Raw genomic sequence first — 12,822 nt, 5'->3', positions numbered from 1 at the left:
GCTTTGGCTCAATTTCACCCTCATTCTCATCTCGGGCCGATCATTACCTCTCTCAAAAACAGACATACTGTAGAATAGAAATGTTAAACTTAACTCTGTATTGCCTTCATCTAATATTTATTATTAATTCTTCATTAATAAAATATGTATCAGGCACCTACTGTTAAGTCAGATGCTGGGGATACAGTGATGAACACACTAGACAATGTCCCTGCTTCGCGGAGTTTACATTTGAGTGGAAGAGGTTGTGTTTTAGTGACCATCCCATTTGTATGCATGGCAAAGTCAAGGAAATGTATTGCTTCTATCTGTGATTCTTCAATTGAAGGAAGAATTCAGGTCCTTGGAAATCTACTTAATCTTCCTGTGCGATAGAGCAGAGATAACATTTTTCCATAAAAGGTTGCTGATTTGTAGAGAAAAGGAAACCATAGGCTGCATTCAGCCAGCTATAATGCAACATAGGGAATAGTATCACCGTACAAGATACAAAATTGTAGTAAGTGATCTCATGCTTCTGTTACTATTGAGATATAGTGACCCGACTTAATACTCTCTTATTTGGTGTAAACAAAACTTTTTTTTGTCCTATTTTTGACATCTTTTTGCCAAAAGAGTTCACCGTTGGTATCTTCAGAGAACTCCTAGGTCTCTTTCCAGATGGCCAGAGCACTAGGTATCTTCTATAATCATTCATGTGTTCCTTAAAACAGTCATACCATTCTTTAAGCCACTTCAAATAACAATAATAAGTGCTATTTGCTATAAACATTTATAAATTAGTTCTAATATTAAATGGTGTTAATTTAGAGATTGACCTTCACAGAAGAAATAAAACTTGAACAAGTTCTAAAAGTTGAGTAGGATTTCAGTAGATAAAATTAAAGAGGACAGTTTAATTTGTATTAATGGATTTGAGGAAGAAGAGATTAAGGATCATTCATGGTGTGACTCCTCTGTTATCCGCAGCAGACATCACTAATCCATCATGGCACTCATTCTTGCTGAGCTTGGACACAGCCTAGTTACGACTGGAACCAGATAATAAAAGAGGTATAGACATCAAATAGATATTTCGAAGGAGGCATCAGTGAGACTTCTTGAAAATGTCTAACCCTGGAGATCAAGATATGGGGCATTTCCCATGTGCAACAGGGAAGCCCTTGGTGCAGAGACTACGAAGGGTTTCTTTTGTATCTGTACCAAATACACAGGCATCTGAGGGATGTGATGAGCGTCACAACCAGACTTGGAAAAGTAATGCCAGGGGAAGACAGTGCAATGTATTCTGCCAGAGAGCTCCACTCAGGCTATTTCTAGGCGGAGAAAGATCATAGAGTTATACAGCTACAGAGTTGGGCCACAGTTGCCAGCACAGTAAGCAGCAAATAGACAAAGAAATGTTGCCTTGAAAATTTAGGAAACCAGGGGACCACTTGCTCAAGGAGTCCAACTCTTTGTTACTGCTACAAAATCCACTTCCCCTCGTATGTACCAATCCATCTCAGGTAGCAGAGCAGGGTAGATAGAGGTGGCTATCTGAGAGACCAAGCAATTTTTATTCAAGAGGGTCTGAGCAGTACCTTAAAGACTGCTTAAAAGATAAGCTCAGACTATGTTAAACTGGTTTGGGGACTTCTGAAAGATGTGGTATCAGTAACTCTGAAGATATATAAGACTTCACGTGAGTAGAGGGCAGTGGTCACCCTTTGAGCACGTAAGGCAGGACTGAATGTATAGAATTGATGTAGGCCTGCGTACCTGTTTCCAAGACTGACTGGGCCATCTGTGGTAAGTTAGGATAGTTGCCAGAGACATAGAGCCTAGCTGAGCAGGTAGCTCAGTAGACTCAGCTGCAGGGCGATTGCTTACCCATGTGTACCTGCCCCAGCACCACCAGTGTCCCAGCACTAGCTGCACCTAGTGCCAAAGAAGAACCATGTGGTTGAACACACATCCACTACACTTGGCCCTGTCAAACCTGTGAGGACAGATGCTTATAGTCTGTTATTTCCATCAGCACCCACCTTTTATCTCTCCTCATTCTGTACTTTCTCAGTACTATTCTGCGGGGCTTTCTAACACATGCTTTCTTTCCTGCCAGGATTAGCCAAAAATTGCTGTCTTCCTATTCCAAAAGTCTGTAACCTTTATGTTTCATGTACTGTGTGTGAGGGATGCCTATAGCCCTTAGCTTATTTCAGGACATATGGTTAACACACCCTGAGTATAAATAATGAATTTGCAAGCCACTGATGGCTTGCAATTCCTGTATAGGAGAAGCTTAAAGGAAGAACTCGACTGGAAGAGTAGGGAGGCAGATTTGTCTTGAAGCCGAGTCCACAGAGTAATGTGATCCACTGACTAGGACTGACCGCTAGAAAAATTGAAAAAAAAAAAAAAACAAAAAAACCCCACAAAGATGTGATTAATAAAAACATGTACTTTGTTCATATAAGTGAGTTTATAAATATAGAATCTAGGGCCTTCAAAAAACTCTTTTGTTGGCTAATTATTTCATTTACTTAGTTTCTTCCTTCCCAAAACAAGTTATGACACCATTAACCTGAGAATTTTAAATACAACCTTCGCCGACTTTTTTCTATTTATGTAATTTTTATTTTGTTTACCTTATGGGCAGGGGGAAGGAGTTTATTGCCACCGATGCCAACAACTCTTCCTTAAAACCTCCAAGTATTCATTTCCTTGGTGAGTTGTACTATAAAATTCTAATCATTACTGTTATGCAATATCAAAATACATATGTAGCAATGACAGCATACATGCCCACACCCAGTGAATTAAGGTCATGTTCCTGACATTATCTCCACTAAGGTGATAGATGATGATGCCGTGATTGTGGATTAACTCACCAAGGAAATGAGTGTGGAAAGAAGAATGCAGAAAGCTGAGGACTATGGCGTGGGGGAAAAAGCTTACAGTTCAAAGGAGGAAGAGGGTCTTTGCTGGAATGAGAGATTAGTGAGCGTTGAGGTGGCAGAATGACTAGGAAAATGAGCTCTGGCAGAAGCCATGGCAAGAGTTTTACGAAGAATGTGATTGTCCACAGTGTCAAATGTCATTGAGGTATAATGGAGGAACTTACTGTCATTCGTAAACTAGGACCTTCACGGTGTTCTTTCTCATCTAGGTCATTCATAAATATTGTACAGTAGACTGTTTAATTTTATTCAACAAGTATTTATTGATCTGCATACTAACTGTGGTAGGGTTGCACAAAAGAGGTATAAAGTGTTTAATATGTCTTTGTAAACAGATATACCAGTAACATATACATAAAAACTACACCAATTTTTACTGGTACATTTGTTTGTGGAAACTACAGACCTATTTCAATGACATTAAAAAAATCTTTTGGCATCCTTTCACCCCTGTGATATGTTTTTTAAAAGAAAACACAATCATATAACTTTTTTTATTATAGAATTAATGTGTTATCATTGAAAATAGTTATATGTAAAATTCTAACCCACTGTCCCAAAAGATAGTCATTCTCAATATTTTGATTTATACCATTCCAGGTTTCTACTATGTATGTGTGTGTGTATTTTAATGAAACTGGGCTTGTTCAACCTTCTGATTTCACCTTGTGATGTATGGTGAACAATCTTTGCTATCATACATCTCTGAAACAATGTTTAAATGGCTGCTTGGATTTTACTGTATAAGTGTAATATAATTATATAATATATAATTAGAAATGTATATCTCTCCTACTTTTTCATTATTAAAGACAATACTGTCTTGAGTATCTTTGAAACTAAATCTGATTTTCTTTAGCTAAATTCTTTTTTTTTTTTAGCTAAATACTTGAAGTGGAATTGATGGGTTAATGGTAAAAATGTTTTAAAGGTTTTTGATGGAGATTGCCAAGTTGCTTTCTAACATTGTACCACATTGCACTCCCACTAGCAGTGTATGAGAATACCATTTTCCTGCACACTTGCTAACATCAGGTATCATTATTTCTAAAAAAAACTTTATAGGTGAAAAAAATAGTCCTTCATTTTAATTTTATGACCACTTTAAAATTATATATACACACACATACACACATACATACATACATATACATACACACACACACACATACATACATACATACATATATTATTCTTTGAAGATAAATTTGATCAAAACAGCTAAAAAATATTCTAAAATGATTCAATGAAGAGAATGATCAATCTGGGTAATACTGTTCTTGGCTGAATGTAGATGTGACTCTGAAATGGTCATATCCCAGTTCTGTCACTTAATATTTGGGTAATTTTGGGCAGTTGGTTAACGTCTTTAGGCCTCAGTGTCTTTGCCAAATGGGGACTATAATAATACCTGCCTTAGAGAGAGGTTAGGCAGATTAAGTAAGGTACTAGATGAAAAATGACACAATAATTGGTGCAGGCACAAAACAGGTATAGCGATAGTTATAGGTGAAACTGGTTTTCGTGTCTGACTCTCAGACCAGTTGAGGGCAGCATCAAAAGTGGGGTTCAGAGAGAGTTTATTAAAGGCATCATATTGGGGGTAATCACCTCGTCTCTGAAGGATAATCTTCTTTCTATGAACGAATACTGTAGGTGCTAAGGGGATTCAAAAATTAGTAAAACATGTCTTCTGTTTTCAAGTGACTAACTTTCTGGCAGGGGGGATGAGACGTGCCCATATTATTCTAATACGAGCAGAAAGCGAAAGCCTTTACAGAAGAAATACAAATAAAACACTATGAGGGTTCAGGTCAAAGACAATTCTGTAACAAGGCAGCATTTGAACTAGACCTTGAAGAAAGGTGAGGATTTGAATGTGCAAAATAGGGGATGGGAGGGGTGAGGGTATTTATTGTAGCGAGAGACACATGAAGGCAAGTAAATGTAGAGGCAGAGCTAGGCATTAGCAATCTCTGACACTAGCTAAAACCATGGAAGTGGATAAATATGTAATTGGTACGAATTGCACAGTCAGACTTGGAAGTGCAGAGATGTTAACTTTTTACAAATCTTATTAAATTTGTTCGGGTGACATTGGTTAATAAAATCATATAGGGTTCAAGTGTACAATTCTATAATACATCATTGTATATCACATTGTGTGTTCACCACCTAAAGTCAAATCTCCTCTGCCACCATATATTTGACTAACTTTCGTTTTTAGAACCAGCATTTCCCCCCCAGTGATATAGTACCTCAGGTATATTTGGTCCAATCGAGAGAGAGAGAGAGAGAGAGAGAGAGAGAGAGAGAGAGAGAGAGAGAGAGAGAGAGTGTGTGTGTAAACTAAGATTCATAACTCCCAGATCAATTCAAAGCTTTGTTTCTATCCTTCATAATTTGTGCACAGCCAGGCACTTGTAGGAGAGGCTTGTATCCTTGGTATTGGTCTCATCTTGGTCATTTCTTCTCTCTGCAACAGCCTGTCATGCTCTCCCCTTTCCCGTAGTTGGCTTAAAGAGGATGGCCAATGTTAGTTTTGATGAATGGTGCATTAGCGTTTTGCATATATGGATAACCCCTTGGAGGTGCATCCACTGCATATCTCACCACCAGCAAGTGAACCCTGCACATCCTCTTGCTCTTCCAGAGAGGCTTCTGAGGGCTGGCACACTAGCTCACCTTCCCGTCTAAAGTCTACAGCTCCCTCTGGGCCCATGCGAATTTAAAAATCTCTTTTCACCACTTCTGGGTCCTCAGAAGATTCCGCCTCCAGCACCCCACACTATTATAGAAGCATATGCACCATCCCTGAGAGGCTGACCACTGAATCTCTGCATAGGGCAGACTGCACAGGCCTGTCGCTCAATGACCCAACGGGCAAAGTGTGTGCTTAGGGCACCAGCAAAGCAAAGCCACCGAACAGATTTGGAGGAAAATATTTCGATATATTTTTTAAAGTGTGAAAATAGTTACTATGGAAAAAAAAATCAGAATTTATTGCATTTCTTTACACATATGTTGTAAGTATAAAGGATTGATTTTATTTGGGGTGGTAGTTGAGTACCATAATCTTTCAGTGTTTTGGGTTTCTAAAGACCTTCATCTGGCCTTGTGTGGGCCCATTCTCCTCTCCGACTCATCCTAAATTTTAAGGGGATTCAATCATGTCCATGTCCTTGTACTTGTTAGTGGCCCTTGACCTGTATTTTCCTGAGGACAGGGAAGTAGGTAGTCCATAATGCTCCTTTTTCTGTCTTTCCCCCAAATTCCTTTTGTCTCTCGTGTTTTTTGGGGAGAAGAGAACAATCAGTACTGTGTCTTCACTCCTCTGTATATCTCAGTCTGGATTCGCACCAGCAGCAGTGAACTTTGAATTTAGCAATTTTGGAATTAGGGGCTTTGCTCTCAAAAACGGTAAGTTCATGCCACATTTAGAGTCCAGCCAGGAAATCAGAAATTACTCTTAAGTATTTAAGCCAGAGGGAATTTTATCCAGAGAACTAACTATGAAGGTAGCAGATATGCTGGGAAGCTATTCAAGGGAAGGTGAAGCAATCCAGAAATTAGCAACAGCAAGAATTCTCTATCATTCCTAGGCTGAAGAAACAAGGAGAGGAAGCCCAGGGGCCAAGATAGGTTAGAAGCTGGAACTTTGGAGGGCCTACCTTAGGGAAACCAGAGCCACAGAGGACACACAGATTCTGTTGGAGATGCTGGCCAAGGCAAAGGGAGAAGGGGAAGAAATGCTCTGGCTTCTGGCATCCTTCTGACTTCCAATCTTCTGCTGTTGCCTCTAGTTGACTGAGTTCAGCAGAGACTCAGTTGCTGAGGACTCAGTCTGTGAGTGTCAGCCTCCCTGGAGAGGGTGAGGAACAGATCTGATAAGAAATTGGACTGACAGGGGTGGGCAGGGCCAGCCAGTGGGAGTGGGAAGCATATCTGTACTCATAAAATCACTCTGCCACATAAAGTAGCTCTTGTCTCTTCCTAGTTAGTATACTTCTTAAGGGTGGGTAGGGCAGAGAACTGTATTCTTACTTGTCTTTGTATCCTCTGAAGGTCCCTCAGTAAATATTTGTTAAATTTAACTGAATTTAACAGTTTCTAAACTCTCTTTTGGTCATGTGTCACTTACCGATTCCACTTCTTAGACTTTTCAAGGGAGAGATGAAAAATTTGAAAACCTTTGCACAATGTTATAAAAACAAGCAAACTCATTCTTTTAGAACATTTCACCTTTCCAGAATATGACCTCGAACTGCTGATAGTGTGGTCTCATTTTTGGGTAGGAAATATTCCTAATAATTACTATAATAACAATAACACTTATATAATGCAAATTTACAAAGTACTTTTACATTTAATTACATAATTACATACAATTACAAATCACTAGGTACTTCACATTTATTTTTCATTGTTAATAAGTTTTAATCTGGGGATCTTGGAATTTGGAGTTGGTGGTTGGAGGTACCAGGGAAGTACCACACATTCTAGGTTTATTTGACCTCTGTCAGGTTAGTGTAAAGAGTAGATGTGAAAGAAAAACATTAGATTTCTTTTCTTGTTTTCTTCTAAACTACAGATGATGGACAATCTTCTCTGCCATTTTTGTTAGACAGTTCAGTTACTCTCAATAGTTTATGGGAGATGTTCTCAGCTGTCATTTGGTGGGAGAGGCCGGCATCATGTTACCACTCCATTTATCTCTCTTAGGGACCTAGCAGGTGTTTGAGGACAATGACTGGCTCATCAATTCACATGGAGTATTTGCAATCCTATATATCCCTCATGTTGTTTGTAGGGCCTGATTCTCATCCAAATATGTATGTATGTATATATGTATGTATTTTAATAATCAGCCCTGAAATGATATGCAAAATTTTTATGTACTATGCATATGTGCCATCTTTTTTTATTGGGGAGAAAGTTTCCATGGTTTGTATTTGATGTTCTATCCCCAATCTGTCTCTGTCTTCTTTTTTGTATTGCTTGAACCTTCAACTCCTGGTTCTTTTGCTTAGAAGATGACTTTGCCTCTTCATATAGAAGTGCAGTGAGCTCCTTATTTTATAAGTGAAGGAAGAGAACATTTCCTTCACTTCAGCATATTGTAGAAATAGTGAGCTGAATTTTTCCTATTTCCCTGGAATTGGTGACTAGGGTCCAAAGATGAGGACAAAGAAGCACTAAGTATCACACATTCTGGACAGTTGCTAAAAATTAGGATCAGATGCTCCTTCCAGGGCTTACAAAGAGGTAGGAGAACTGGCCCTGGTACCTCCAACCACCAACCCCACCCATCCCTCATCACTCTACCTCATTCCAAGTCTATGTAAGATAAGATGACTCAAGGGAGGGAGTCATGAGGCTAACAGGGAGTCCTTTCCACCCCAAACCAAGCAATAGGATATCAAAGAGTCTGCTTGAAAAAGAAACTAATTTCTCATTCTCTCGGTAGACAGTCTGTTTGGTCAGTGAACTTGGTCAGCTCTGCATTTATCCGGGAAGAGAAAGAGCAATTAGAGAGGGGTGGAAGGACAGAGGGGTGGTAGCAGTGGAATAGCCTTGTATTCTTCCGGTTTGGCTTAGTAAAGACACAAGTTTCTTGTGGTCAAATGGACACTGAGAAAGGTTGATGGGCTTGAGCCATGTTGCTTGTAGTCTATCCAAGAGGATGCCTACTGGACAGAAGTAGGGGATTAAAGATGACTTAGAGCAGGGTGGTCTACATTAGGGTTCAACTCAGTGGAGAGCCTCATGGGACTTTCTAAAGAACCCACAAAAGTGCCCCGTAAGAGATCTGGCATTTGACAACTGCCAGACAGACAGTAGGCTGGAATGGCCTGTCAGTCACAATGGTTCTTGATAACTAACTACCTTGTTAAATGAAGAGACATTTATCTTGTTCCTCTCTGCTCTTCCCCTGGTTCCCAGCCTCTGAAGAGCTAGAAGCCTTCTAGAGTAGGGGTCCCCAACCCTTGAGGTGTGGACCAATACCGGTCTGTGTCCTGTAGGGAACCGGGCCACACAGCAGGAGGTGAAGAGCAGGAGGTGAATGGCGGGCAAGCCAGTGAAGCTTCATTTGTATTTGCAGCTGCTCCCCAGCACCATCATCACCTCGGCTCCACCTCAGATCATCAGGCATTAGATTCTCATAGGAGCACAGGTCAAGGATGCCAAAAAGGTTGGGAACCTCCTAGAGAACTGGAAGAGGAGGAGCCATAGAAGGGACCATATACTTCCCACTTTAGGTTCCTTGAGCCATGGCTCAGGCTTGGGGTAAAAGAGGGGAAGAGATGAGTTCTTCACTGGACCTGAGATCGGAGTTTTACATTATTTAGATTGGATTGAGTTTTTACGTAACCAAAAGGGAACAGAGAGTTACGGAATCTGTTCATGCCATTGTGAAGACTGAGAAGGAGACATTTGTCATGGCACAGATGAAGAAGACTGTGATCGGGTAGGAGGTTATGTTTATCCCCAGCTGAGTTCAATGGTCAACAGGTAAGTTAAATTTGTCTATCACTAAACCCATCCTTAAAAGTGCTAAGGGCAGGGGGCACCTGATTCTGGGACCACCACTGCTATGTCATCTGTAGCAGCTGGGTGGCTTTTCTGTTTTATGCTTAAACTTTTGTTTGGAGGAAAGGATTTGCTGCTAAAAATAACAGTTTGAAAAACATGGCTCCCATGGGGAACCATTTAAGGATTTTAAACAGGGAAGTGATATAATTAGGTTTTTGTTTCAAAAGGCCACTTTGGCATCTGAACACGTTGTGGAGGGTGGATTGGAGGGATGTGAGACTGGAGGCCCAGAGATCTGTTACAGACTGTTGAAACAGTCCAAAGGAAAAATTGTAAAAACTGGCAACTCTGGGCTCCATCCCAGAGTGGTGAAATCCACTTTGGGTGGAGCAGGGGCTCACGGTTTGTAAATCCCCACCCAGCTCCTTCTCACATTTACATTTTCTGCCTGGTCTTTGCCTCTGTGACCCCTGCCTTAGAGGAATCTTTTACTCTTGCCTCTTTATCCTGTAGATCTGGTGTGCCACCAAACCCTGTTGTTTCTTCCTTCAAATTATCTAATATTTGTTTCTCTCCATTACTATTCCAACGCCCTAGACCAGGCACTTAGCATTTCATGCTTGGATTTTTCCAGGAGCCTCTTACCTGGTCTTCCCGCTTTCGGTCTGTCTGCCAACCAACCCTACATTGCCATGACTGACTACTCTGTTTTTCATGACACTGCTGCCATGAAAAAGAGTATAGTTTTATCAAATCTTGCTTCAGATTTCGCCTTCTCTTCCAGTTTTGGCTTCTCTAGAAACTTCTAAGGAGAGCGAAAAATTGAAATAGCGATGAATACATTTCAGTTCTCTAGAAGCCATAGTGATTATGCTTCCTTTGCTTCTTTTTATGTGAGATACTTGTAAATTGAGCAGGACTTAAAAGGTGAGGGAACACGTGCCACTTTTTCTCAGGGAAAGATTTTGTGAAGAAAGAATTTTGAGTGGAATGGAGAAGGAAATATGACAGAGACTATCGCATTTTAGACTTTATGCTATCAGATGCTCCTAAGGGGTGGTGAGTAATTTAATTACTGGGGTTGGTAATAATGGTGAAGAGTGGTGATAGGAACATAGAGAAGCAGTATATATACCTGGGAAAACAAGCCAAATGTGCAAGAGCCACAGAAGACACTGGGACCTTCTTGGAAACTCACAGAGATGCTGGTTCAGGCTTGAATGGAGCAGACAGGTGAAAAATGGGTTCACTTGGAACTTGAATCATCTTGAAGATAAATTCTGACAATTCCTAAATTCCTTCTTAGGAATCACTGGTTCTCTATCAAGGATTTTCTATGGAAAAACTACCACTAGTGTTTAGAACCACACGGTGTGCTGCTCTATGCAGGGAGAGGGAAGCTGGGGAGCGGGCCACGTATGCAATAACAGAGATTCGACATATTTTCAGGATTCTGTCTCTCACTTGAGCTAAAAGAAAAAATGCAGAATTTAAAGAAGTCTTTTTTCTTTGCCTTCAACATGTCTCACTATGTTTCTCTTTCTACAATGCCTCCTCCTCTCCCTTATTGAAATGCTGCATTTCAAATATGTCTTTTCTGCCTTGTTTTATCTTACTTTCCACGGCTGCTCTTGGCCTTCTACTGGGAGGTTCTCTCCGATCTGTCTTGTGTACAGGATTCAATCACATGTAATCAAAGCCTTGCTTTGCAAGTCAGGTTAGTCAAGCAGAGAGAAGACTGCAAGATATTTTGTTTCTCTGACATCTTACACAAGCAGAGGCATGGTCTGGTATGGAGCAAACCTAAGGGTCTAGAGTTAGCTGCAAAATCAGGTAAGTTATTCAACTGCTCACTGCTAAACTGGGATTCATTTTGGGGCATCAAGGCTTGCTGTGGAGATCAGCATGAGCCTGAATCTCGTGGAGGTCCCAGAACTCTGCAAGGGTCTTAAGGCTCCTTTGGTCTGAATGTGACTGGGTCAGAATTTCTTTTTCACTAAGGAACAGGGCAGCTTGGAAACCACAGCAGACTCTGGCAGCTAGCTGATCTGATGCTCTGCAGTTTAGTTCTGGGTCAGAAATGAGGCATTTGGGCTGTTCTTGTCTCAGAAGAAATTATAGATTGTGTTTGCAAAGGACGCATTACCAAGCCTACAGAGAGAAAGTTGGATCCCAGCTTGGTGCTGCTCAGGCCAGCAGGATCTTTCAATTTCCCAGGCTTTGTATGAGTTGCAGTAGAGTCACCAAATACAGCCAAAATCTTATTGTCCACATCAGTGAGAGCAGTGATCTTAGATAATTGGAATATAGAGATAAGCAAAGTTCTCATTTATCTAAATTTTTCACACCCGCCAAATAAAAAAAAAAAATCAAAGCAAAAACCTTTCACTGCCTTCGGCACGTTAAGTGATTAACTTTTCTCTGCCTTTTCCTACTTTCTAGTATTAGTGGCCAGGTGGAAGGAAGAGAGAAGGGGAAGGATTCTTGAAATGACATATCCTGTACTTGACCTAGTTTAGGAGTCTGGGCAACAGGGGTGACTAGTCCTCATGTGGGTCTGCAGGTGTCCAGAGAAACTTGTCTGGGTCTTTGGTGGCCATTACCCTGTATGGATGGAACTCATGGTGAGAAGAACAGAATGTCTTTACAATCCTCACCTTAGAGATCAGGAAACCTGATTCTAGTCTCCGCTCTGCTATTATAAGCCAAACAGGGTTGAGGGAGAGGGGCGTGGGGTGGAAGCTATGTGACTTCCCAGTCTGGGAATCAGGTTCAATTATCTTTAAATGAGGGGATTGAACAATGTAGTTACAAGATTCCTCTTAGCCCTGAAATTCTGTGATTCTGACAGAGATTGTCATTTTGGATTTGTTTCTCTCATTAAGCTGTGTGTATTCGCTCAAAAAGTATTATTTGGTTGGCTCAGTCTAAAGTAAGAGCCATGTCTTTTTTTCAGGTTTCTTGTCACCTTTTTGACTATTCTATCCTTTTCCTTGCTCAGATTAGATGAAATTCCTTCTCACTACTAGTTCTGGGAGCTGGAACTAGAGTTACCATCCCACTGTGTTATGAAAGGAGCTGTCTTACATTTCTACTGGGCTTGGGGCAAGAGTCGTTGGAGGGCTTGCTTTCGGCCTCAGCAGCCCAGAGAATCCAATTGTGTGCTCGTCAAAAGTAAGAGCTGTATCATTCAGCTTTTTTTTTTTATTCACCCCTACAGCTTGTGTAAGGAAGCCAGTGTTCAATAAAGAAATAAACCCCAAAATAAAATAGCTCTGTCCTTAAATTTCCCCCCAAAACCACTAGATGTCGCCTTCATCTCAAAATTTTAACTACGACCCCTCCT

The sequence above is a fragment of the Rousettus aegyptiacus genome, unplaced genomic scaffold (genome assembly GCF_014176215.1).
Source record: "Rousettus aegyptiacus isolate mRouAeg1 unplaced genomic scaffold, mRouAeg1.p scaffold_m13_p_3, whole genome shotgun sequence".
Classification (NCBI taxonomy): domain Eukaryota; kingdom Metazoa; phylum Chordata; class Mammalia; order Chiroptera; family Pteropodidae; genus Rousettus; species Rousettus aegyptiacus.
The sequence above is the reverse complement of the archived record's forward strand: the minus strand, read 5'-3'. Positions refer to the sequence as shown.